The sequence below is a fragment of the Ursus arctos genome, unplaced genomic scaffold (genome assembly GCF_023065955.2).
Source record: "Ursus arctos isolate Adak ecotype North America unplaced genomic scaffold, UrsArc2.0 scaffold_3, whole genome shotgun sequence".
In the NCBI taxonomy this organism is placed as follows: Eukaryota; Metazoa; Chordata; class Mammalia; order Carnivora; family Ursidae; genus Ursus; species Ursus arctos.
This window is the reverse complement of record NW_026622985.1, coordinates 41,813,382-41,840,599: the sequence shown is the minus strand read 5'-3', so window position 1 is coordinate 41,840,599 and position 27,218 is coordinate 41,813,382. Positions and strand designations below refer to the sequence as shown.

The 27,218-nt window shown below is 34.6% G+C and overlaps 1 protein-coding gene across 1 annotated transcript in view; it reads left to right on the top strand.

Moving 5' to 3' along the window:
- Positions 1 to 27,218, top strand: part of THSD7A (thrombospondin type 1 domain containing 7A) — a 426,859-nt gene that overhangs the window by 145,876 nt on the left and 253,765 nt on the right. The gene's annotated exons all lie outside the window — the stretch shown is intronic.

Below are 27,218 nucleotides of genomic sequence, written 5' to 3'. Positions count from 1 at the left end.
TTTAGTCTGATATCCTGTACCTAATCTACATTGAGAAATTCTCATTTCATTACACTGATTGATTTTAAACATTAAAAACAATCTATAATTTTGGAAACATCTCCAGTTGGTTGTGATGTATTGTCCTTTCAATATATTATTGGATTGCCTTTGTGAATTTTTTTTTAAATTTTTACATCTGTGTTGATTAGAGATACTGGCCTCTAATTTTCCTCTCGTCTAATGTCCTTGTCAGGTATAGGGATTAAGGCTATTCTGATTGTACACAATGAGCTGATAATAATACCCCTTTTCTCTATATTCTGGAATATTTTAGGGGTCAAATTTTCACAACGTTTTTTGTTTGTTTTTCCTTGGATGTTTGGATGAATTCACCAGTTGAAACCATTAGAGCCATGAAGTTTCTTTGTGGAAACTTTTTCACTGTGGATTGAATAGAGCAGTATTTAAATTTTTGTGTCTAATGTCGGTTTTGATAAGCTTTGTGTTTGTCTAGGAATTTATTTCATTTAATTTTCATAGTATTCTATTTTTAATGTCTACAGAATCTCTAAGGATGTCTCCTTTTTTATTTCTAAAAGTCATTTGCAAATGCTTTCTTTGAATACATTCATGTTGGTTGAGATTTATCAATATTATCAGTCTTTTAAAAAATAACTTCTCTGTGGAACATTTGATTTCTATTTCATTAATGTCTGCTGTTACCCTTATTATTTCCTTTCCTTTGTCTGATCTTATTTTATTGCTCTCTTCTAACTTCTTCAGATGAATATTTAAATCTTAAATTTCCAAGCTTTTCTCCTTAATTACTTATAACTTAAGCAATTAAAGGTGTAAGTTTTCCTCTAAGAATTATTTTAGTTTTATCTCACAAATTTTGATGTCACAGTTTTATTCTCATTTGCTAAAAAATACTTTAATATCTGTTGTGATATGTTATTGAGTGTGTATCATTAATTTTCAAGTATTGCAGGAATTTCTATTTGTCTTTTTTTAAATTGATTTGTAACTTAATTATCACCAGAGAATATACTCTCTTTGACCTCAGTTCTTTGAGATTTGTCAAGATTTGCTTTAAAGTCAGCAGATGATCAGACATGGTCAGTGTTTTATGGGCATTCAAAAAGAAAGTATTTATTGTACAGCTCTGGATATAATGATACGTGATGTCGATTACGTTGATTTTGTTAGTCATGTTGTTTAAATCTTCTAAATTGCTAGCAATACTTTCTTTAATTCTTCTATCAGTTAATAAGAGAAGTATCTTAAAGTCTTTTATTATAATTCTGTATTTGTGTATTTCTTGTAGTTCCATCCATTTGCACTTTATACATTTTGAGGCCAGATGTTATTAGGTACATACAGGTTTTAAAATGTTTTATTATTTTGGTAGATTGATACTTTCACTATTATTAAATGCCTTTAATGCTTCTTTTCTCAAAATACACTGTGTCTCATGTTACTATAGCTATTCCAACTTTCTTTTGGTTGTTTGCATGCCATAACTTCATCTCCTTAAATAATTTTAATGCCAGTATAATTAACATACAGTATTATATTAGTTTCAGGTGTACAATATAGAGATTCAACAATTCTATTCATTACTCAGTGCTCATGATGATAAGTATACTCTTAATCCCCTTCAACTATTTCACCCATCCCCCATTCACCTCCTCTTTGGTAATCATTAGTTTGTTCCCTATAGTAAAGATGTTGAGTGTCTTTTCATGTATCTGTTTGCCATTTGTGTGTCTTCTTTGGAGAAATGTCTGTTCATGTCTTCTGCCCATTTTTCAATTGGATTATTTGGATTTTTGGTGGTTAGCTGTGTATATATTCTTTATATATTTTGGATGCTAACCCTTTATTATGTATGTCATTTGCAAATATATTCTCCCATTCAGTAGGTTGTCTTTTAGTTTTGGTTGTTTCCTTTGCTGTGCAGAAGCTTTTTATTTTGATGTAGTTCCAATAGTTTATTTTTGCTTTTGTTTCTTTTGCCTCAGGAGACATACCTAGAAAAATGTTGCTATGGTCGGTGTCAGAGAAATTACTACCCATGCTCACTACTGGGATTCTTATGGTTTCAGGTCTCACATATAGGTCCTTAATCCATTTTGAGTTTATTTTTGTGTATGGTGTAAGAAAGTGGTCTAGTTCGTTCTTCTGTATGTAGCTCTCCAGATTTCTACATTATTTGTTGAAGAGACTTTTTCCCATTGCATATTCTTGCCTCCTTTGTCAAAGATTAATTGACCATGTAATTGTGGGTTCATCTTTTGGACATTTCCTTGTATCTAAGTTGTTATTCCTGTAAGCAGCAAGAGTTGGATTTTGGTTTCTATCCCATCTGACCACTTTTGAGATACTTATTTAATTTATATTTGCTGAAAACTATGCTTTCAGAAATCATTTCTATAGTTTATTAATTTGAATTTAGTGGAAATTTATGCATTTTGAATATGTTTACCTTATATAATTTTGTATAGTGTTGCTATTTTGTTTTCCCATTTTTTCTACATATTTTTCTTTCCTTTCTTTTAGTGATTATTTTTATCATTCTTGTTCCCCTAATACCTCATTAATTATACATTCTTTGGCTAATCTTTTAGTGGCTCACACTTACTATTGCTTTATACATTCAGTGTTCACTTGGATTTACATTTTCAGTGTTTTTTTTAATTAATTTCTGAATTTTTTTTCTTGGATATTTTTTTCTCTGTTCTCCTACTAACTGAAATGTTAAAGATTTCTTTCATATTCCATATGTTCTTTTTTTCAATCTTTGCATCATTCTATATATTATTGAGTTATCTTCTAGTCACTATTCCTCTTGCTGCTAAATCTATTTATTAAGCTCTTAATTCAGTTGCTGTATTTTTCAGCTCCAGATTTTGCATTTGACTATTTAAAAATAGATTTCTGATCTCTGTCGAAATTCTCCATCATGTTTTCTGTTTTTTAGAAAATATTGATCACAGTTGCTTTAATGTGTAGGTCTAATGACTCTGGTATATGGTTCCCCAGTATTTTGTGTTCTAAACAATGTTTGGCTGAATAGCAACCTCTGTGATTTTAAGAAGGTATGTGTGTGAGGATGGGGGTGGTGCTCTGTGTAATTGATATATTCTTCCAGATAGGATTTGTGTGTGTGTGTGTGTGTGTGTGTGCACGTGCGTGCGTGCATGTGCGTGTGTGTTTAAAACATTAGGCTACAAAAAGATCACCTAATCTGGAATTCAGCTCATTAGAAGCTGAATTTCAGCCTTCTTAAAAAATTATCTCCCCCCCCCCTTTTTTCCTTTATCCATAGGTATAGCCTTTTGGAAATCATAACTAACAGATAGGTTATTATCCTTCTTCCTGGTCAACCTGGACATTGTATTTTCTTCCCAGATCCCTAAAACTGCTTAAAATTCTGCTCATCATCTCCTCTTGCCCATAGTTTAAGATTTGGAAAATGGCTCCAAAAAAAGGGGGGGGGGGGTAAAATTACAAATGTCAGGCTACTTATGCTGCACTTCATTTTTGTCTCAGAACTTGGTTCTTGAAGTTTTTGCTGTGCGTTTGTCTTTGATGTCTCCCAGATTTTTTAAAAGTTTAGCCAAATTTTCTGCTTGTTCTCATTGAAAGGATTGGTCTGACGCAAGCTATTATGTCAAGGTCAGAAGCAGAAGACTTCTTTCCTTGTTTTAAAAAAATATTTTCACACCCATTTTTTTCTTAATTCTGGTAATATATTTTTTATATTTACCTCTTTTATACATAATGCAGTTTATTTTGATGTATCTTAGCAGGTGTAGGGATTTAACTTCTTTTGTCAAAGAGTTAATAATTCAGTGTTATTTATAATTTATTTTATATTTGGTTTCATTTTATTATTAATGCAAAATACCACTTTTATCATATTTTACTTACATATATGTTTTCAAATATTTTATTATGTCCTGTTGAAGTATTCTTCTATTCTTGCTTGGCCATCATATTTTTACTTTTTATTATATCAAAATATGGCTTAATGTAAAAATAGAACAAGGCCCAGTATCACTGTTTTTATTCATAATGTTTATCTTAGAGTTGATTTTAACATGAGTTGAAATTTGGAATGATTTCTCTTCTAAAATTATTTTATTAAAATTCTGATTTGATTTATATTAACCTGAATTTTCTGTTAGACTTTGCTTTAATTATGAGTATAATAGTTTTTATTTGTTTTTCAATGTTAATCTTCTGAACAGATAGAACACTGCATGAGGGCAGTAACTACATTACTTTTAAGCATCATGGTCTGTCCAGTGCCTCACACAGTCCTTGACAGAGAGTTGCTACCCATTATCTATTTGTTGAAAGCATAAATTAATTTATAAATTATTCTAGGAGAAATTGGCTCTCTCTCCTTACTAATTATTAACGTATAGGATCTCATATACCTCTGTATCTACTCTGATATAACGCTTTTATAAATCAGTGTCAATTAATGCTCTATGCTTCTCAAACTTTAATGCACACAAATTATCTAGGAGTCTTATTAAAAAAAAAAAAAAGTAGATTCTAAGTAAGTAGTTTTGGGGTCAAGCCTGAGATGCTACATCTCTAATAAGCTCCCAAGCATCATTAATGTTGCTGGTTCCTGTATAACACTTTGCGTAGAAAGAATATACATTCTTAGATAGGACTTCTGTGAAAATTTATATTTTAACTGAATTAAGGTATTATGCTCTTATTGGGGGGTATTTCTCTTCACCTAATATATTAGCAGTGATAAATTTTTCTACTTAGGCTTCTGGAATTTTTATTCACTTAAATGTATTCATTAAACAAGTTTTTGTAGTAGCAGTTAATATGTGATATGCGTTATCCTAAACATTGGGGATAGGAAAATAACAAGACAGTACCCTTCAAGGTACTAATAATCTACAGGAAAAAAAGACAAATAATTGCAGCATACTAAGTGTTCTAGTAGCAATCCATTTGAGGGGAGATGAAATACAAGTGAGTGTGTGGCTAACTCATGGTATCAAGAGTAAGCAAAATACAAGGCAGTCTTGGAGAGGGAGGTACAGGTCAAATCCTAGTAGAATTTATAAATCATACTAACAAGATTTGCTTTAGCCTAAGAGTAATGGGAAGGTATCAATTAGTTCTAAGCAAAGTGGTGACATGAACATATTTGTATGTTGGAAAGGTCCCTCCGGCTGCTCAGTGCAGAGAACAGATTTGAGGTGGGCAAAAACAGATGAGTGGCCTGCAGTTTTAGAATTCTAGGTGTGAATATAGATTGCTTTAGTGCCTTTTAGCAAATTAATAAGCTACTCTAATAAAACGAATACTTACCATAATCAGATGGGACCCACGTTACTCATGATAAAGCATTTTTGCAATCAGTGACAAGTGGGTCATAACTAGAAGAGCTGGAGATTAATAAAAGATGAGTTTTGTTTTTAATTTGCATGAGTTCAGAACCCAAAATATGACATGCATTTTCCCTTTGGAAATACTTCCAAAATGTGCAGTTTAAGTGCTGAGAAATATATATATTCATACTTTATAATTTTCCTTTTTTTAACCCACTCATTGTTTTAGGCATATAGCATTCTATTGGTTTGTGCTAAGAATCTTAAAATATAATGTAGTACATCTTATATGTGCTTATTTTCTTTTCAAGAGAAACAAAAATTACCATGTTTACCAGGAGCTACAGAAAAGTCAGAGATAAAGGATTTCCACCGCCAGTAACCCCTGCTTTATAATTCCCTATGTCATGAAAACTGTAAGCTATCAAAGAACATATGACTGGAATTTTTTATGGTACAAAATTCTGAAAACTGCTTATCTACAGATAAAAAATTCAGCCTTTGGCAGAATGAGTAAAAAACCCTCTAAGAGACTGAGATTTCCTTCCTGAGAGGGCAGTGAATCTCAAATTTTAGGGGCAGTGCTTGTCACTGGAGAAATCAGGATGCTTCAGGACAATAGCAATTATAAAAATGAAACACACCCTCAAAGAGACATCCTGACATTGAAGAAAATGCCACTGAAATAATGAGTCAACCATTAGCACCATCAGAGTGAAAGAAGGCCTATATGGGGAAAGTAATTTGAATTCCATCACTTCTTACAGTCATCTTAAACATATTAGCAAGTGTATTAGCAAGTGACGAAAAAAGGTCTAAAATAAAATCATGTGATAAACATGCATCCTTCTGATGACAACCTCAGGGAAAAAAGAAAATAAACCAGAAGGATAATAATATTAAAGTTTGTGGAGTTAAATCTTACCTTTAACAATCATAGGTAGTTTGATCTTAAAAAGAAAGAGCCATACTTTATATTTTGATTGTCTAATGTCCTCGAGCAGCTCGTTGAGTCTTGGATTAATTTTTAGGCACAAATTTCTTTAAACTACAAGTTCATTTTTCTCACCAGTTAGCCCTGCAATTGATGCATTTTTGATGTCGTACTCCCTGACTGCTGGTCCCTTCTTGATGCTGACAGGGTGGCCATGGCTATCTAGTACTTGACTTTCATTACTGTCACTTTTTGAGTATAATATAACCTTGACCTGCATAGTTAGGTACTCTATTTTCCAGTCTGTTGATAATTCATACAGGATGTCAAACTATTTTATTTTCAATTCAGAACCTTTTCCTTTGAAGATTTCTGGAAACAGCCATCTTCTGCTATCTCTTGTAGCTCACCAAGTATTTATTAAGGAGCAACACCAATTATATCTTAAATGTACTCTGGAAAGGACTTCCCTAATTAATTCTATTGGCATCTGTCTCTACAGTGGGAACTACAGGAGGAATATGACAAAGCTCCTGTCTCTGAGTGGTTGAAAATCTTATTCAAGAAATACGTTTACATACACAAAATATTTGATGAGCATTATAGAATGCAGTTTAACAATATGTCAGAACATGTAGGATAGATGCAAGAAATCCTCTTAAACCTGCATAACATGAAAAGAGAATGAGCACAACTAAAGTTATCGGAAGTTAGGATTTGCCTACAGTAAGTTATTACAACATTTAATAAGCTAGGAGTCTCCTACAGTTTCCAAGACCCTCCCCAACCTGTCTCCAAGCACTTTCTCCTTTTGATATCTGTGCTCCTTGTGCCTATTAATACATCCAGTCTGCATTTCCTGTTTTCATTTATGCCGTTCTCTGTTCCTGGGATTCTCTATACCCATACTTCTGTCTGTCCAACCATAAGTTCCTTTCCATTTCCATTCGTAGCCATCCAACTCAAATTCCATTATTTCCATCAAGCTGTGAGTTCCCCACTAAGAATATAATGTCTTCCTTCTCTAAGCTCTCATTGTACCTATTTTCCCCTCTCTGACTAGAATTCACAAAGATCACTCTACTGTTTGTAATTATTACATGTCAGCTTGTGATATATGGCAAGGAGCTGTGATTTAAAGCATATTATTAAGGCTGCATTGCTCAAGTGTAAGTCTTCTCATTTCCACTCTTGAAAGTAATGCCAAAAGAATACTGTATGAAATTTACCACATAGCAGGTTTGACAATTGGGTCACACAGAATTTACCTCAGAACTTGTTGTGAATAATCAGTAGTTAATTATTGTTTTCTCTGTTATTTTTAAAGAGAAGATAACAGTGCTCATGCTTTGTTATTCTACATCAAAAACTTCCTGAATTTTCCAGTTACGATTTTTCAATAATATGGAAGAAAGTTCTACATACCTCTAATTTTGGGTGTTTTTCACCTTGAGAATTTGATGGGTAAATAAGGAGAGAAATAATTTTAACTGATTCCTGGATTGGCAGAGACATCTATGTGCTTAAAATTGTAAGCATTCATAATATTTATTGAATTGAATGGAATTCTTCCATTAACCAGATACTGATATGAATAGGGTCATAGTTATTAGATAATTAGATAGATTGGCACACTCATTTTAAGAATAGGTGATCTATACTGGAGCCAAAGTCAATACATCAAAAAGACTATCATTACAAATGGCATCTGCTAATATACTTTTGAGATCCTTATTTTACTTTTTTTGGATAAATACCCAGAAATTTAATTGCTGGATCATATGGTAATATTCTTTTTTTAACTTTTGGAGGAACCTCTATACTGTTTACCATAGCACCTGACCATCTTGCATTCCCACTAACAGTGTGTATAGGTTCCATTTTTTCCACATCCCCACCACATATATTGTCTTTTGGATTTTTTTTTCCCCCGACAGTAGCCTTCCTGACAGGTGTGAGGTAATATCTCATTGTGGTTTTGATTTGCATTTGCCTGATGAATAGTGACATTGAACATTTTTTCATAAATCTGCTGGCCATTTGTGTGTCTTCTTTGGAGAATTGGCAGCAATATTCACAATAGCCAGGATTTGGAAATAACCTGAATATCCATCAACAGAAGAATGGATAAAGAAAATGTGTTATGAATATGGAAATATCTAAAATAATCAAACTCACAGACGCAGAGAGTTGAATGGTGGTTGCCAGGGGCTGGGGGAAGGGGAAGATAGGGAGCTATGAATCCATGGGTACAAAGTTTCAGTTAAGATGAATAAGTTCTAGAGATCTGTTGTACAACTTTGTACCTATAGTCAAAAATAATATACACTTAAAATTTGTTAAGAGATATATCTCACATTTAGTGGTCTTACCACAATAAAACACAATTTTTAAAAATAAAAATTAAATTCTGGTAGGGAACACAAGCGAGGTAATCGAAATGCAAGTTTTCTCTATTTCTCTGGTATGTCCTATTTAGCCTAGAGACCATCTGTGAACTGTGAGCCACTATGACCTTTGTAGTCTAGCAAATAATGAGCATTCAGTATAAAATGCTCAGAACGTTTTTAGCACTGGAATTGCTTCAAAATTTACAAGAGTAATTTTGATTTAAATCATTCTTTCTTTCCACTGAAAGAGTACTAAATTGATGCGTATAGATGTGTAAAGCATTTGCTGTGTATTTGCTATTATTCCTTCATAGCGTTGTATACATATCATATCAAAGATTCCAAATATATATTATGAACATTTATCTTCAAATGTAACCTAAAAATTACCAATTCTGGACCATGCAATGGAATTATAGCCTTCTGAGAGAAAAGGGTTTGGGGGGTGATATCTGAATGCATGGCATCTCAAAAACCCAAGTCAGTGCAGGTTGCTGATGAAGGAATCTGGAAGAGCTCAGAGGTGAGACACATCCATCTGGTTCCTCCAGTCACGCTCTGGATAGGACTCATTGAAGAAATAGGTATTTGGGCACAGGATTTTCAGTATGTGCCTTTGTCCTTATGGGGCTGAGTTGGCCACGCAGTTACCAAAGAATAGCCATAGCAAGTAAATCTACATGTAATCAAGAAAGCTTAAACCTTGGGGCGCCTGGGTGGCTCAGTCAGTTAAGGTTAAGCGTCTGCCTTCAGCTCAGGTCATGATCCCAGGACCCTGGGATTGAGCCCAGGGTCAGGCTTCCAGCTCAGTGGGGAGCCTGCTTCTCCCTCTCCCCCTGCATGTATTCTCGGTCTCTCTCTGCCTCTGCCTTTGTCTCCCTCTCTCCTAAATAAATGAATTAAATTAAAAAAAAAAAAAAAGAAAGAAAGAAAGAAAGAAAGAAAGAAAGAAAGAAAGAAAGAAAGAAAGAAAAAGCCTGAAGCTCGACAGAATGTGTGTGAGATGAGTTAACAATATTTAAAGAGCCTTAGAGTGAGACTCATGTTGAAATGGATATAAAGTTATTTGCCTTTTTTTAATCTCAGTAAGAATAAAAGATATGGTCAGATATTTCATTTATTATTTGTCCACTCATTTATTTTCTTTACTAGTTCCCAGATTATTCTACGATATTATTGTATGATCTAACAGTGCCACAGCAAAGCAACATGTGTAGTGATCAGACCAAAAGTATTCTTGGGAATAAGAAAAATATATATTATTTAGTACAGAGTTTTAAAATATTTGAAAAGCTGTCAGGAAAAGTTAGATTAGAATTCTAAAAGAGGAAGATGTTATAGGAATATAGGGGAAAAATTCAACTAAATCTGTCCATTACCAGAATGGGCAACTTCAATAAACAGTAAGCTCTTTTCACCAGAAATGTTCCATTTGAGGCTGAAGGAACATAAGGTGAAGAAAGATTGCATTAACACTGTTTCTGTGGATCCTTACAAACACAGGTGCCAGGATAAAGACAGTTTTTGTTTGTGATTTAGTAAATTATTTATGAAGCCTATGATCACTTTGATAACTTACGAACTGGAGTTTGAGAAATACAGTTAACATTGTGAGCTACTCATCTGAACCAGTGTCCTAAGGTAGAATGTGAGAGTACTGAGCTGTGAAGTCAGGATACCTGGTTTCTGCTGGTTTGGTTAGTAATTGTATAGCCTGCATTTAACTTCTAATGGCCTCAAGATATTGGCTATGAAATGTTGCACTATTTATCACTATGGTGTCCTTCAGTTTTAAATTTTACGATTCCCATGAATGTGCAATTATCAGCTTCCCTGTTCCTCATCTAACCATCTGCCTTAGCTGATCTGCTATCAAACTCTTGGAACCAGTTACTTGGTGAGACCACGCGCATTGATGCCCTGAGTTAATTTCAATTGATAGATGTTTTTAAAATGCATCTTTACTGTGATTTTTAATCAAGCAAAAGAAATATTACATCAACATGTGTCTTCAAAGAGACTAATGGTGCATCTTGAAATAGAGATTGGCCTCATAAACTGGTATTAATGGAATATGATTTTTAAATTATGGCTATTTAATACTTGTGAAATTTGTCAACCATGGAAAATTAGTATCCAAGGAGAAATTTATACCCAAACACAGAACAAAGGTGCATAGAAACAAAAATCAGAAAATTGATGTCCATTTCTGACTCCCTAATTTTTAATAAGACTTTAGTGTTTCAAACTAAAAGACAATGTTATTAAAGATGTACTATCCACAGTTTTTAAAAAATAATTGGCAAAATTGTATGCACCTTCAGCACTGCTTTCTTGGTGACATTTCTTTAAAGATAAAACTAATTACCTGATTTTAATAATAGAGGACATGTCTTTTCAGCAGAGTTAGAAATGCTCACCATTGACCAAATCCAGTTATAGCTTTGTATTTTATAACCTAATTTAGGTCTTTCTTACATATATTTCCCAAAATAAATTACTATATGAAAAATGCAGATCAAATAATCTGTTTCTTAAGAAGGTTGTGAATGTTTGTGTGTTATGTTTCATTATCAAAGCTGGGCAGATCCTACTGAAAAATTAAGATATTCCTTAATTCACTTTTTGAGAAATTGAAGCAATTTATATTCGTATCTTTGATTACCTGCTGATTATTTTTCCTAGCATCTTATAATTTTGAGTTTATGTTTAACTTAACAAAATTCAGCTGGCGTTCACCCATTATGGAAATAGCAATGTAAGATCTGATACACATTTCTAAGTCACTAATATTGTTAATGACTACCCCAAACCATATGCTCAAGATCCTTGGACACACAAAGTTTGGAAAGATTAACTTGGCTTCAGATGAAATATTCATTTTCAGATGAAGTATTTTGGTAGCGAAAACCATTTGTATTTAAAAAGAATTTTTACATATACTTTGCATTGCCATTTACATTCATATGCATACCAATTAGTGTGTTGGAAATTTAATGTTTGAGGTATTTGAATTTCTTCCTTTTCTAACTTTATATAATTACATCATTTAGTGGGTTAGAAACTATATGGAGATTATAAAAATATACAGCAAGACATATGGCTCTTGATTTAAGGTAACCAAGAAGGAAGGCTTATGGTCTTTTGTAAGGAAGTCATACTTCTCAGTTTCCTAAGTCTGTAACATTAGTCTTTTTAAGTAAGGAGGTTAAAAAAAAAAAAAAAAGTACGAAGATAAAAAGAAGAATTTGTTGTCCTTAAAAATTGTTTTAACAAAGCCACTCAAGTTGCTCCAGTACCAGGAGTGGCTTATTATATGCAAGGGAATACTAAAATGTAATATCTGAAAATGAGTTTTATAAAAGATAAAAAGTAACAGATATGTAAATATCTGTTGACCAGAATATGGGTAAAAATGTTCTAAAGACTCAAAGAATGAAATGTATCTAGATGTGTGACGAAAACAGCACAGACATCAAAAGGTTATTCTTTTTTTTCCCCCATTTTGTGTCGATCATATCCACAATCTCATATTGTTGGCTAAAACTATGTTTCAGTTGTTGTGGTGTGCAGTTCACAATGTAACATCATCAGAAAACAGTTTGGAATATATTATTTCTAATGATAACTCCTGTTGGATATGTGAAGCACTAGACTGAGATGATTAGTCATAGACATCTCTGAACTACTCTTTCTTTTTTCATCGTTTAATAAAACAAGTAAAAGTCATCACATCTGTAATTGACCCTTCCATTTTGGCCTGAAGAGCTCAAATAAATTGCTTCTAAGTCTAAGGAATTTAAGAATTCCTCCAAGGCTTTGAACTTGGCGGTAACTTCATAGAACCTTAGCACCATGTTGTTATATCTAGAAAGGTTCTCTACATTTCAGAGGATTATAGATGTGAATATAAAAAAGTGTTGGCTAGAATTTGTTGTCATGTTATATGTCTTTTTTATTATGGTGAAATACACATAATGTAAAATTTGCTAGTTTACCACTTCCAAGTGAACAATTTTGTGGCACTAAGTACAGTCACATTAGTGTGCGACCATCCCGTTATCCATCTCCAGAACTTTTCGTCATCCCAAACTGAAACTGTCTACCCATCAAACAGTAATTCTCCCTTCCCAGCCCCCCTTAGCCCCTAGTAGCATGCTGCCTTTTGTTTCTATTAAACTGGCCATTCTAGGTACCCCATATAAGTGGATCATACAATATTTGTCCTTTCATGTCTGGCATATTTTACTTAGCCTAAATTTTTTTTTTTAAGATTTTATTTATGAGAGAGAGAGAGCGAGAAAGCAGAAGCAGGGAGAGGGGCAGAGGGAGAGGGAAATGCAGGCTCCCCACACAGCAGGGAGCCCGATGATTTGGGACCCTGGGATCATGATGAGCTGAAGGCAGACATGTAACTGACTTAGCCACTCAGGCATCCCATTAGCGTAAGTTTTCAAGGCTCATCCATGTTGTAGTCTGTATCAGATTTCATTTGCTTTTAAGGCTGAGTAATAGTATATACGTACCACATTTTGTTTATCCATCTACCCATTGATGGGTATTTGAGTTGTTTCTACCTATTGTAGTGCTTTTTTATTTGAATACATATCTATTTTGCTTGCCTGTTACATCACCTGGTGTGTCGTATGTCCATACTAAATATCTGTTGATTGAATAAATGAATGTGACAAAAATTCAGACATTTTCTACCTTGAGCAATTCAGTCCTGAAGGTATATTGTTCATGGAAAACTAAATGCCTTTTGGTTTGGCATTTTTAGGAGGAAAACAGAACAAAACCCTTTACGATTTGCTAGGCATGGGATGCCACTGTGTGCCATTTCAGATCCCCTTGGCTCTATCTCCACCCTTGGTCTCTCCTGTGACTTCCTGTTTTGCACACGTTTAACCAGATTCACGCAGGTGCAGACTTAGCCCTGGCCGAGCAGCCTACTTTCCCAGAGCTACTCTGACAGTGTCGTGCAAGGTGCCTACAGAAACCCTCTCCACAGTCATCCATGTGCAACTTGAAATTGTGTGAAAGTTAATGTTAATGATCGTGGGGCATTCATGATGGATGGGGAAGAAGGGCAAGTAGATAAGTCCTTTGCTTTCTCATTTGCTAGGTTGGCATAGAGTAGTTTACTACTGAGAGTTACTAAGACTATGACTTTTTGATAGATTGAGGTGAATTGTAGATGGTGAAGCATTTTCTGATAGGCTTTAGCATAATGTCCTTGGAGGAATTTCAGAAATGAGTGCCACATCAGACATTCAAAAGATGTGGGAGAGGTGGTTTCCTTCCACATCCCTCTCCTATTGACCCATATGGCCCCTGAAGAAAAGGAGCACAAGACTGGACGAATGTTGAAAGCTGACAGCAAGCTGCTACACACTTCACCAAGTGTGAGGCCTAGTTGCAGCTGTTACGATAGATGTGGCATCTAAACTAGGACAAATCAACACCATTTTTGGCATTAGTATGGAGATACTGATCTAGCAAAGGCGTTTTTCCCCCTCAAATTCCGTTTGTGAAAGGAACTGAAAGCTGTTTGTTTTCACTTGAGAATGTATAGCACGTGCATTCACGCCCTCATTCCAAATTAACATTTCTGCCTTTTGTCCAAATATAGTTGTCGGGGACCTTGATGGTCTTGACATTCCTCAGAATCTCACACTGGTCCACTGCATCCGTGACCTGTATGTTGGATTGGGTGACTAGAAAGCAGCAAGTATTAGAGATTCCCTAATGAGAAAGACCAGGTGGCACCCTTAGTACACTGCCTGGAAATCCTAGATCACCCGGTTCGTTAGATCTATCTTCTACTTTACACATTACTCAAGGGGATGGTTTTGCTGATCTTTTTGCCATGATGTAACAAGAGCTCCCCTCAGTTTCCAATAATACTCTCCTCACTTCTTTCTAAGTCCTGCCTGGCAATCACCAGAAGCTGCCTTTTAACTGTCTTTGCAATGAACCTTTGGCTTTTACTAACACTTCCCTTATTGTCTTTCCAGCTCCTGCCCCACACCATCTGGGTCTACCATATTTTAGGTTTTTGCTGTGGCAATATACCTCTTCCAGGTTCCATAGTTTGTGTTAGGTAACTATTGCTACATAGCAAATTGCTTGAAAATGTAGCAGTTTATAACCAATAAACATTGATTGTCTCACAGTTGCCATGTGCCAGAAATTTGGAAGCAGCTTAGCTGGGTGGTTCTGACTCCATCTTTTTCATGAGCCAATGGTTAAGACATTGGCCAGGTCTGCAGTCATCTGACGGCTTGACTGGTGCTGATGGATCTGCTTCTAAGGAGCTTATGGGTTCAATTCACATGGCTGTTGGCAGGACATCTGAGTTCCTTTATAAAAGGCTGCTCGAGTGTCCTCAGGCTATCATAGCTGCCTTCTCCCAGAATTAATCAAAAGAAGGCAAGTCAGAAGCCATAATATCTTTTTTGACCTAGACTTGAACATCACCTATCAGTATTTCTGCAATATGTTAGTGGTTCCACAAGTCAGCTCTGTGCAGTATTAGAACTATAGAAGGCATGAATACCAAGAAGCAGGGACCACTGGAGCTATCCCACAGCCTCTTTGCATTCTGAAAGCAGCATATATCATACTTGGGAATATCACCACAGTCTATTTAATGGTTGGAGGATAGCCAGTTTTGAATGGATCTTTACAGTAGAGACCTCTGTTCAGCAGGTCCAGGCTGCAGTATAATCTGCTAAGCTTAGCTTAGCATAATGGCCCAGAAGATCTGATGTTATTAGACCTATTTCTGATAGAATGACTATGTGGAATCTCTGGCTAGCCCTAATTGGAGAATTGCAGTGTAGAAACCCAAGGTTTGGGAGCAAGACCATGCTTTCTACAGAGAGCTACCTTCTGGGGGGAGGGGGGGGAAGGTATATAACACACACACCCAACTCTGACTGAAGTTGTCTATCCTAAGCTGGCTATTATGAAAATCATCAGATAAAATGGTTGGGTGCACATAGTAAAAATCCCATATAGAACAGAAATGGAATATTTGGGATCCGGCCCATGTGGACCCAGAAGAGCGAGTAAATTATATAAACATACTGCCTCGGCTTCCCTTGCAGCTACCTCTTTTATATGGAGGTCTCTGTGGAATCACTCCTAAAATAAATTACTTGCATATAAGCTTTCATTTCCAGTTCTACTTCTGGGATAATCTAAGACAGGACAGGAGTCTTTTAAATTTGATTGGCTATATGAAGACTTCGCTTACTATTTATATCAGAGTTCTCTGATATGAAGTAAGATTTATAAATGATGGTATCCTGTATCTCCAAAAACTTTTATTGACGTAGCTCTCCTAGGCCATTCAGCTCAGACTGTTGAAGATGCACATTCCTCAAAGGTAGCTGACTTTGAGACAATTGTAACCAAAAATCTATTGCTGAATATGTTTTGAAAGTTTTGTGCATTTCACATTTTTGAGGGTATCGTTCTATAGCTCTCATTGCCATGCTTTGATATCAGTGATAAGGCAGAACCTATTTCTTTTTCTTTTTCCTTTTCTTTTCTTTTTTTTGGGGTGGGGTACAGAAACTATTTCACACGATGAGAGCATATACTCTGAGTAAATTTGATACTGCTATCTTAAATCCATTCTCTTTAAAGCAAGGTATGAAAGACTACATTAATGACTTGGCATATCTTCAAGGCTGTTGAGTTTACATATTTGTTATGATCAACAGTTTCCATCCCTATTTTGTAAACATTTTGTTGTCAATTTCATGTGTAATGGAATCTAATACAAATCTCAAGTTTGTTTTCTGTGATTTTGGGGAAGTAGGGGAGTGGAGTTAAATATTGTTTTGTAGAATGGCAGTTCAGCAGATCAAATCTTTTTAATTTTGATATATAGTAATGCTATGAGTGTAACATTTTGTTGTGTTGGAGTGGAAGCTCTAACAAATTTTATAAGCTTGGAAGAGAAATACTGACTTTTCAGTTTATCATCTTCAAGAATACTTTTCCCTAAGAATTAGTTTGGGTATCTCAATATTTGAACAAGACATCATTCAAAAGTTAGGGACTTTTCATTATGGCAACATGAATTCCCTATCTGGATTATTCACATATAGCTAATATAACTTTTCTTTTTGGGGTTAACTGTCCTATAAAAGAATAGAAATATTTGGGACATTTATGGCTTTATATTTTTCTCCAGTCTTAAGAAATTGAGCCTACTATATAGGACAACAATCTATTCACATCTAACACAATATGAAAATCAAAAGAGATCATATATGTGCAAGTACACTGTATACTGTACAAATAAACTATAGCAATAAAATAAAATAAGACAATAAAATGAAATGTAGCAATAAAAATCCAGGGATGCATTGTTTAAGAAGTTCTCATTTCCACGTTTTGATGTGAGTACCTTAAAATAATAGTTCTGTGTATTCTTGGTAAATTACCTAACAGTGGAGAAAATAAAATGTTCAATAGTTTGCCTTTAAACATACTCAAAATAAATTCCTAATGGATTTAATATACATGTTTTAAATGAATCTATAAAGAGAATGAAACTTTTGTAAAATTTTATGAATAATATCATCTCTATACATGAAGATACTTCACAGCCTAAAAGCAATGGAGGAAACATAAGACTGTGTTAGTGAAAGCATGCATACTAGAAACATAGAAAACATCATAAACAAAAAAATACGAAAGAGAGAAATACTACGTTTTTAAAGGGCATAGAAAATGTTAGTATCCAGGACAGCATGGTGTTGGGACAAAAACAGACACATAGATCAATGAACAGAATAGAGTCTCCAGAAATGGACTCTCAACTCTATGGTCAACTAATCTTCGACAAATCAGGACAAAATATTCAATGGAAAAAGACAGTCTCTTCAATAAATTGTGCTGGGAAAATTGGACAGCTACTTACAAAAGGATGAAACTCGACCATTCTCTTACAACATACACAAAGATAAACTCTAAATGGATGAAACACCTCAATGTGAGATAGGAATCCATCAAAATCCTAGAGGCGAACATAGGCAGTAACCTCTTCAACATTAGCTACAGCAACTTCTTTCATGACTCATCTCCAAAGGCAAGGGAAACAAAAGCAAAAATGAGCTTTTGGGACTTCATCAAGATAAAAAAGCTTCTGCACAGCAAAGGAAACAGTCAATAAAACTAAGAGGCAACCCATAGAATGGGAGAAGATATTTGCAAGTGACAGTACAGATAAAGGGCTGGTATCCAAGATCTATAACGAACTTCTCAAATTCAACACCCAAAAAACAAGTCAAAAAATGGGCAGAAGACATGAACAGACACATCTCCAAAGAAGACATACAAATGGCTAACAGACACATGAAAAAATGTTTAACATCATTAGCCATCAGGGAAATTCAAATCAAAACCAAATTGAGATACCACCTTACACCAGTTAGAATGGCAAAAATTAACAAGGCAGGAAACAACAAATGTTGGTGACGATGTGAACAAAGGGAAACCCTTTTACACTGTTGGTGGGAATGCAAGCTGGTATAGCCACTTCGGAAAACAGTATGGAGGTTCCTCAAAAAGTTAAATAGAGCTACCCTATGACCCAGCAATTGCACTACTGGGTATTTACCCCAAGATACAGATATAATGAAAATAAGGGGCTCATTCACCCCGAGGTTCATAGCAGCAATGTCCACAATAGCCAAACTGTGGAAGGAGCCAAAATACCCTTCAACAGATGAATGGGTAAAGAAGATGTGGTTTATATATACTATGGAATATTACTCAGCCATCAGGAAGGATGAATACCCACCATTTATATCAACATGGATAGAACTGAAGGGGATTATGCTAAGTGAAATAAGTCAAGCAGAGAAAGACAATTATCATATGGTTTCACTCATGTGGAATATTAAGGAATAGCATAGAGGACATTAGGGGAAGGAAGGGAAAACTGAATCAGAGTGGGAAACGAACCATGAGAGGCTGTGGACTCCAGGAAATAAACCAAGCAGTTCAGAGGGAAGAGTGGGTGGGTGGTGGGATGCAGTAGCCAGGTGATGGGTATTAAGACGGGCGCATGATGCAATTGAACACTACATCAAAAACGAATGATGTACTACTGTACGGTAACTAACATAATAATAAAGAAAAAGAAAATGTTAATATCAACGAAATGTATCAAGATAAAAAGAAAAGTCCATGATACCACTGCAAAATAAACTGAGCAAATCACAGAAGAGGAAAAAATTATGTTTAAGGTCATATGTAATAAGAATTCAATTAAAACAACAGTGGATTTCTATTTATCAGTGTAACAAAAACATACTAACAGTGCTAATAAGGATGTGGTGATGGGCTTTAGATTTCCACAAGTTTCTCTGAAAAATCAGGTGCTCAACATCTATTTAAAAACCTTAAAATTCTCGGTACCCTTTGTCCCGGGTATTCACTTTAATGAATTTCTTTAGCCTAAAGAAATCATCATTGATGCATGCAGACTTTAAAATATTAAGTCACGTAAAAATGAGAGTCTTTTTGTGTGAGAAAAAAGCATTTCACAACTTTATCACGAATACTCCCCATAATATTGATAACTTAGTCTGTGTTTCACATAGAGTTACAAGACAAAGTTAATGATGTGGTTTATACTATATTTTACAAATGAAGGAAACCGGGATCCAAAGAGACTAAGTAATTTTCTTGAGAGAGATCAAACATGATAGGGGCTGAATATAGATAACTATACTTGACAGCTGTAAAATCAGCTATCCTATTACTGATTCCTCATTCATTGTCTCATCAGATTTAAAGCTCTTGTTCTAATTTTGTACATTTAATTTTATATTCTTATATAATTTCTTATAAAAATTTAATTACTATTGAAGATGAAAGCTCAGCTGACTTCACAGGGATCTCTTCTTATCCACCAAACTGATTTGTCATTTGAGAGTTATATTTTAAATTAAAATTAAGTGAAATTAAATTAAAACTCAAGTCAAAGAAGCTATGAGTTCTCCTTTTGTTTTTCTTCAGAAAGGAAATTTTCATCTACTTTAGGTCAGTAAATTGTTAAAAATTTAATTGTTTTTGTGCTCATAAATCTATACAAAGGGGTCTCCTAGACAGAATGCATATTTATAATTAAATCAAGTCGTATGATATTGGATGGCACAGTATGCCAGGGATTTGGATTACCAATCTATGAAACTATTTCAAGATATTTAAGTCCATGTGTTTACTTTTATCCACAGTAAAAATTCTTTGAAATGACCAAACGAGTACAAAATAAGCAAAATTGTGTTTCAGTGCTGAAAAAGGTGAAGGATATCATCAGTTCTTTAAAAGTTGCCTCTACTTCATGGAATTTATGAGGAATTATCTTTCGTATTAGTAGTAATTTCTAAGTTTTTCTGTACTGATTTGTTTGAGTAAAAACAAATAGAATTTTTAAAATTCTGTGAATTGAGAATTTTAAAATAGGTTATTACACAGCATTCATGACATTGAATCCAGTATGTTACTAAGCTATGTGTGCATTTCTTGATCTTGGTAAACTAGGACATGCTGTTCCATAACCAAATCCGGGAGGGAAACTGCACTATCTCATTTGAAGGATGCAAACATATTTAGTCAAACAAGAAACTGGCTCATTTGAGAGTTTTATAGCAAACAAGGGCAGAAAGTAGTTTGCATAATTTTCTCATGCTCCTTTTATAGTGTTTATCTTTTATAAGGTTCTTTGGAACAGTTGCTCGGCCACCTGTCAATAATGTGTCCTTTTATAGACTCAACCTTTTATTGCTCTCATGCCCTTGACATATAATAGTTTTAGAAGTAGTATTGAATATGGTGGGCAAAATACTAATTTTAAATTTAAAGGGCCATCTTTGGTAGGCTAAAATAGAGAGTTTTGGATGACATGAAGAGAATAAACATATTATAAAATCCTGTTTAGGAGCACCTGGGTGGCTTAGTTGGCTAAGCAGGGGACTCTTGATTTTTGGCTCAGGCCATGATCTCAGGGTCCTGAGGTTGAGCCCCGCTTCTGCTCCATGCTTCTGCTCCATGCTCCGCCCTAGGATTTTATTTTACTTTACTTTTTTTAAACATTTATTTATTTTAGGGGCACCTGGTGGCTTAGTTAAGCATCTGCCTTCAGCTCAGGTCATGGTCCCATGGTCCCAGGATTGAGACCTGCCTTGGGCTCCCTGCTCAGCCGGGAGCCTGCTTCTCCTTCTGTCTGCTGCTCCCCCTGCCTGTGCTCCCTCAGTCTCTATCTCTCTGTCCAATAAATAAATAAAATCTTTAAAGATCAAATCCTATTTAGCAGGAATAAAAATAAATTCATTGTTTTATCAACATTTTTGGAAAGTTAACAATTATATTTAAAGTAATATCCAATGAAAAACTAAGCCAAGTAGCATTCATTTAAATTTGTTTTTATGGAACAAAATTCTGTGTCAATTCCAAGTGAAAATATTTGTATTGTGAGTCTATCAATTACATAAATATTTTGGGTATGCAAACAGTTGCTTTAACTTCTTTTTAGTGGAATAAGATATCTAGTATTTCTCAATTTACATAAAATCTGTCAAGCTAAGTGTTCTACATATATTTATTGACCTACATCCTAGAAGTGTTTTGCATGATACTGAATGAACACAATCCTACAAATTGTGTGCAGGAATACATTTCCATTCATAAAGAGATATTATCCAAGATCTTAAGTAGAAAGCTGCCCATCCTTTGTTTCGTGCAATTTGATTCCAAGTTCCCTTTATATAACAAGGAGCAAGAACAATAAATGAAGTCAGAGAAATTCTGTTCTTGTTAAAAACCAAACATCTTTACACACACACACACACACACACACATGCACACATGCACACACACACACACACACACACACACCACCTTTCCAATACCACCACTTCCCATTCCTAGTAATATGAGACGTGGGGCTAAAATTTAACATTCAGGCAGAGACATAGGAGTTAAATATCACATTTTCATATTGTACTTGGAAGAAGACTTCATATTTTGCTTGATGGAGTTTGCAAACTGTACTTTCAAATTGCAGTTTGAAACATTTGTTTCTTTGAAACATGGTAGCTAATTGGGCTAACAGTTCTTAGCTGTCAAGAGCACTTTTAGATGTGGTCCCCTTTCTGTTCAATGTGTGATTATTTTAAGACTGCTTAGAGGACAGAAGTAGACAGCCCTTCATCAGGTGTACAAGAGTAAAGATTTGCTTTTTTTTTTTTTTTTTCAAGAGGTCTGTTAATTGGACACACATGCAATACCCAAGGTGCAGTGAAAAGATAAGACAGCAGTTAAAGTCCACAAAGTGAATGAGTTTTTTTAGGTTCAATTGTGATTCTATTGCCACCTCTACTTTCACTGGTGCCTTCATGCGTTTTATTTTACCTTACCTAGTGAATATTTTTGTCGACCTCCATGAAATTTTCTTGGGATGTCTTATCTTCTGGTTCTCAATGTAAATATACTTGAAATAAAATAAACCCAACTGTGTTATCTGCGAACAGCTGGTTAATAGGAATCTATGATAATAATTTTGGAATGTAATGGAATTGTATTTGTACTCAAAATGTATGTTTTTACTAGTTATCTAAACTTTAGAAATGCACGCTCGTTGTCATTGTATACAAAATAGTACAGAAGTTTTCTTGAACTCAATTTCTTTCTACTGGCATTGACATCAGTCATGCAATGCTTTGAATATTAAGATCTGCGAACTAAATTCTCTCTTTTCTGAGGAAAAGAGTTGAAGAAATTCATTCAAAAGCCAGCAGTGGAAATTAAGACATGATCAAACCAAGTGTTGCAGAAGACATTCAAATTACTGTACGTGAGGGGCCAGAAAGTCAGTCTAATATGATAGACAAACAATTATTCCATCAGTTAATTGAAATTGTGAGAAACATAATGTGAGAAATATACAGCATATTCTGAGAATGTGTAAAATGGGAACTCTCCCTAATTTGGTGTTGGTAAACCATGAGTTATTTTCAAAGTAACCATCATACACTTTTATTTTTTAATAAACTTAGATGTAAGCTTGGAGTTATAGCTAAAACTTGGTTTATAAGTGTTTAATATCTTTATCACTTCTTTTCTAGGGTAATTTTCAAACTTAATAGTTACCTAGTGTTAAGTTCTTCATAGTTTTGGGGGTTGGTTTTGGTATGTGTATTTTCCTTACTCAGCAATAACAGGCAGACTTGAAATTATTTCACACTTCGTATCTAAGATTTCAGTAATAAAATATTCATTTTCATCAATTAAAACAATAATAGTACCTAAATCTGTTGAATGTCCAATTAAATATTCTTAAGTGCCAAATTTATAACTGCTATGATTTTTTGTTGTTGTTTTTAATTTGAAGATAAAAGCCTAGCTTCATGTATCATTGATATTAGCCATTCTGACAGGTGTGACATGATATCTCATTGTAGTTTTGATTTGCATTTCCCTGATGCTGAGTGATGTTGAGCATCTTTTCATGTGTCTGTTGGCCATCTGGATGTCTTCTTTGGAGAAATGTCTGTGCATGTCTTCTGCCCATTTTTTAATAGGATTATTCATTTTTGGGGTGTTGAGTTTTAAAGTTATTTAATTTAGATACTAACGTTTTATCAGATATGTCATTTGCATAGATCTTCTCCCATTCCATAGGTTGCCTTTTACTTTTGGTGATTGTTTCCTTCACTGTGCAGAAGCTTTTTATCTTGATGAGGTCCCAATAGTTTCGTTTTGCTTTCCTTTCCTTTGCCTAAGGAGACATATCAAGTAAGAAGTTGCTATGGCCAGGGCACCTGGGTGGCTCAGTTGTTAAGCGTCTGCCTTCGGCTCGGGGCGTGATCCCGGGGTCCTGGGATCGAGCCCCATATTGGGCTCCTCCGCTGGGAGCCTGCTTCTTCCTCCCACACTCCCCCTGCTTGTGTTCCCTCTCTCACTTGCTGTGTCTCTCTCTGTCAAATAAGTAAAATCTAAAAAAAAAAAAAAAAGGTTGTTATGGCCAATGTCAAAGAGTTCTCCTCTAGGACTTTTATGGTTTCAAGTCTCACATTTAAGTCTTAATCCATTTTGAATTTATTTTTGTGTGTGGTGTAATAAAGTGGTCTAGTTTCTTTCTTTTGCATGTTGCTGTCCAGTTTTCCCAACACCGTTTGTTGAAGAGACTGTTTTTCCCCCATTGGATATTCTTTCCTGCTTTGTCGAAGGTTAATTGACCATATAGTTGTGGGTTCGTTTGTGAGTTTTCTTTTCTGTTCCATTGATCTATGTGCCTGCCTTTGTGCCAGTACCGTATTGTTTCTGTCAACTACAGCTGTGGAATATAACTAATATAAGTCTAGAATTGTGATGCCTCCAGCTTTGCTTTGCTTTTTCAAGGTTGCTTTGGCTATTCAGGTCTTTTGTGATTCCATTACAAATTTTAGGATGTTTGTCTAGCTCTGTGAAAAATGCTGGCAGTATTTTGATAAGGATTGCTTTAAATGTGCAGATTATTTTGAGTAGTAAAGACATTTTAACAATATTTGTTCTTCAAAGCCAAAAGTGTGGAATGTCTTTCCATTTCTTTGTGTTGTCTTCAGTTTCTTTCGTCAGTGTCTTATACTTTTCAAAATACAAGTCTTTCACCTCTTTGGTTACGTTGATTCCTAGGTATCTTATGTGTTTTGGTACAATTACAAATAGGATTGTTTCCTTAATTTCTCTTTCTGCTGCTTCATTATTGATGTATAGAAATGCAACAGATTTCTATACATTGATTTTGTATCCTGCAATTTTAATTCGTGTATCAGTTCTAGCAGTTTTTTGGTGGAGTCTTTTGGGTTTTCTATATAGAGTATTATGTCAACTGCAAATAGTGAAAGGTTTACTTCTTCCTTGCTGATTTGGATGCCTTTTATTTCTTTTTGTTGTCTGATTTTTGTGACTTCCAGAGCTATGGTAAATAAAAGTGGTGAGAGTGGACATCCTTGTCTTGTTCCTGACTGTAAAGGAAAAGCTTTCAGTTTTTCCCCATTGAGGATGACATTAGCTATGGGTATTTCCTATATGGCCTTTATTATGTCATGGTATGTTCCCTGTATCCCTACTTCAAGGATGTGGAGAAAGGGGAACCCTTTTGCACTGTTGGTGGGAATGCAAACTGGTGTAGCCACTCTGGAAAACAGTATGGAGGTTCCTCAAAAACTTAAAAATAGAACTACCCTACGAACCAGCAATTGCACTACTAGGTATTAATGCAAAGAATATAAAAATACTAATATGAAGGGATACATGAACCTTGATATTTATAGCTGTGTTGTCTACAATAGCCAAATTATGAAAAGACCCCAAATGTCCATTCTCTGATGAATGGATAAAGATGTGGTGTGTATATATACAATGTAATATTATTTAGCCATAAAAGAGAATGAAATCTTGCCAATTTGCAACAACATGGATGGAGCTAGAAAATATTATGCTAAGTGAAATAAGTCAGAGAAAGACAAATACCATATGATTTCACTCGTATGTGAAATTAAAATAAATGAGCATAGGGAAAAGGAGAGAGAGAGAGGCAAACCAAGGAACAGATCCTTAACTATAGAGAACAAACTGATGCTTACCAGAGGGAAAGTGGGCGGGGGGATGGGTTAAATAAGTGATAGGGATTAAGGAGTGTACTTGATGGGATGATCACCAAGTGTTATATGTAAGTATTGAATCACTAAATTGCACTCCTGAAACTAAGATTACACTGTATGTTAACTAACTGGAATTTAAACAAAAACTTTTTAAAAAGCCTAGTTTCTTAATAGTCCTAATATGATTCATTAGTCTAATCTCATAATTAAGATCAAAGATTGGAAAACAATAAAATATCAAGTTCTCCTGAACTGCATCTGGGATTTAGACTCTGAGTTATTTCAAGATACTTATATTTTGAAATTTGGACTCAATGGCATTTAGCTTGCTACTAACTTGATGGTCCAACATATATATACGTTTATATTCTATGCTTAGAGTGGGAAATAAAGATTACTGTTTGTTTAAGCACAGTAGGGAGGAGGAAAAAATACCAAAGATGTGTGGAATTGATTCTAAAATTTTATACATATTGTATTCCCTTATTGAGAAGTGCCCTAGGTTCTGTGATTCCCAGACTGAATATTTAGAAAATCTCTACGACTATCAACACACTTATGAATATATATTTTCCTTTGACAAATTAAAACTAAGATTAAAATATCATCAGATATTGCGTGTTGACACATATAACAAACTCACTGACTTTCTTAGCTCATAAAGTTTTGACATCAGCACTCTGGGAAGACTATTCCCTAAATGTACTTTAAGCCCTTATAATTCTTTACATGTGAACTTCATAAAGTAATGATATGGATATGCCAAATATCCAAATCTTATTTTCTTGCAATAATGATTAGTTAATAAAGAGATTGACAGAAAATATTATCCTATTTACAACTCCATTATTCAATTTGTAATAAAGTTGGCATCCTCAGATTGCAAACATGTTTCTAGTTAAAATTAAATGTTTACACATGATGAACAAACACATTCTTCGTATTTCACTCTTTCTAGATTAATCATTTTGCATAGGAGCATCTAAGTCTCAAGCTCTAAAATACAGGATAAATCATAAAATTAAAAGAACAAGAATCTGAAATCCAGGATGGTTTTGTTATTCATTCAAGATGTGAACTTGGCAAATCACTTCCCTTTCCTGTCACCTGTTCTCCTTATCAGTAGAATGAATCTATTTGTTTCATTTCATGGTTTTTGCTTTTCAGCAGCAGAAGTCTCTTGCCAGACAATATCTTATGCATAATTTCAGCATGTGTATTAAAAATAATAATGGAGCTTCTCGTATAGAATCAGGAATGATGGAGGAGAGCAGTGGAGTGGGGATGGGGAGCTTAGAGCCCAATCCTATATACTGGCCCTTACCTTCCAATACAACCTATTGAAGATGGTGCTACATCAAATAATTCCTCAAGTCCCTGGACTATATTTTGAAAATCATGTAATTATATATGATCATTGTTTCTTTCAAATCCCAAAACAATATAATTCTCAATTTCAGAAATTGAGATGTCTGTTAAAGCACTGAAAATCCTATTGTACCTTAAAAAAAAGAAATATGTGGAGATAAGTAGGTTTCAATTTATACTAAGAAGGAACCTAAGGTAAAAAGCTCACACATCATACTAAAGCCACTGACTTAAGTGTTCCATGAAACAGCTCTATAGTCTCAAATAGTTTCTATTTTAGGAAATTGATAAAACTCCAAAGAACCCTTCAACATTCAGAATATCACAGAAGTCCTTTAGTTAAATTTTAATTCTCTTGCCCATCTTTATACTTCACTGGGGAGATGAGAAAAAAATTAATTTAGGGGGTAAATTTAAAGGCAGAACGTGCTTACAAGATTTTTCCCTTCCTAACTTTGGTATTCACCAAGTGAACACTTCTGTCGGTACACACATATAC